Here is a 1,249-nt window from a genome sequence, read left to right as displayed (position 1 = left end):
ATTTTATTCAGTTGAAGTTAATCTGCAGAATTTCTTTTTTCATAATCACAACTTTTTATATGAGGTCCCTCTGAATGAAGAGGATGAGTTATGTGCCTGAAAATATTAAGATTACATAATTATTTGAATTTCTATGTTCTAAGGTGAGGTTGTAGAATAGTATTTTTTTTTTTTTTGGCTTTTTTTCCCCCCACAGCGCTCTCTGCTGGAAGCAAGTCTGCCATTACATCAAATATGTTAATGTTGCGAATCTCTTGGTACAGGCAAGCCCATAGTCGACATTTCATAAAGGAAAGGTTCTGTTTTTGGTGACTTCATTCATATTCATGCAAATACTGCTATTGTCTTTAGACTATTTAACTATTTATTTTTAAGTTAAAAATTTCAAAGGTAAACTCAGCTTAAACACGCATTATGTGAAATGTTTTTATTAAAAAAATCTAATTTATCCTTGCAATAAATAAATTTCTATAAAACTGCAGCTTATAATTTCCTGTCAGCATAAATTCTAACACATATTTGTGTAAAAAGTCAGAAAAAAAGATAAATATTCAAGAAGAATTAAAACATATTTTGTAGACAGGGTTGCACATAAAATCTTTAGTCTGGTTCTCAGGGAGAACCTATGGGTTGTTGCTTGGTGCTCAGTCATGCTTCACTCATTTCTATAGGGGTGTCAGGGCATCTAACGGCCCCCTGTTCTGTTTTATGTCTCCTATCAGCTGCAACGTCTCAGGACATCATGCCAAATCAGTCCAACAAGTTTTTATTTTATTCTTTTACTCTGCATAAATTTTGTAAACTACCTAAGTAGCTGAGGGGCTTGGTGTATTTCATATAAACATCACAAACTGAACATTTCATGGTTAAATGTCTTTTAGGCTACACATGTCCCTCAGATGGACAACTCCTGTAGTTTGACCTTCTGGATCTTTGGCCTTGGTTAAACCAGCTTTCCACACTCTCCAGTCCAACCAGCAAATATCTGTTTTTCACACAGAGCAAAATAACTTAAAACATACAAATGTTTTATTTGTTAGACTGATTTATTTTTTAAAAGACTATTTTATTCAAAAAGATATTGTTTAGATGGTTTCAGCTCATGTAATTATTCTTCGTATTTGATCGTTTAATAAGTTACATTTATCCCAGAATGTGTGGTCAAGGACGTAATCACTATCTTAAAAGTTGGGGGGAACACACATTTTTTTAAGGTCTTTTTTTCTGCTTCATCTGAAAAACCGGGGGG

Source organism: Austrofundulus limnaeus, unplaced genomic scaffold (assembly GCF_001266775.1).
Source record: "Austrofundulus limnaeus strain Quisiro unplaced genomic scaffold, Austrofundulus_limnaeus-1.0 Scaffold3, whole genome shotgun sequence".
Classification (NCBI taxonomy): Eukaryota; Metazoa; Chordata; class Actinopteri; order Cyprinodontiformes; family Rivulidae; genus Austrofundulus; species Austrofundulus limnaeus.
Note: the sequence above shows the minus strand (reverse complement) of the source record.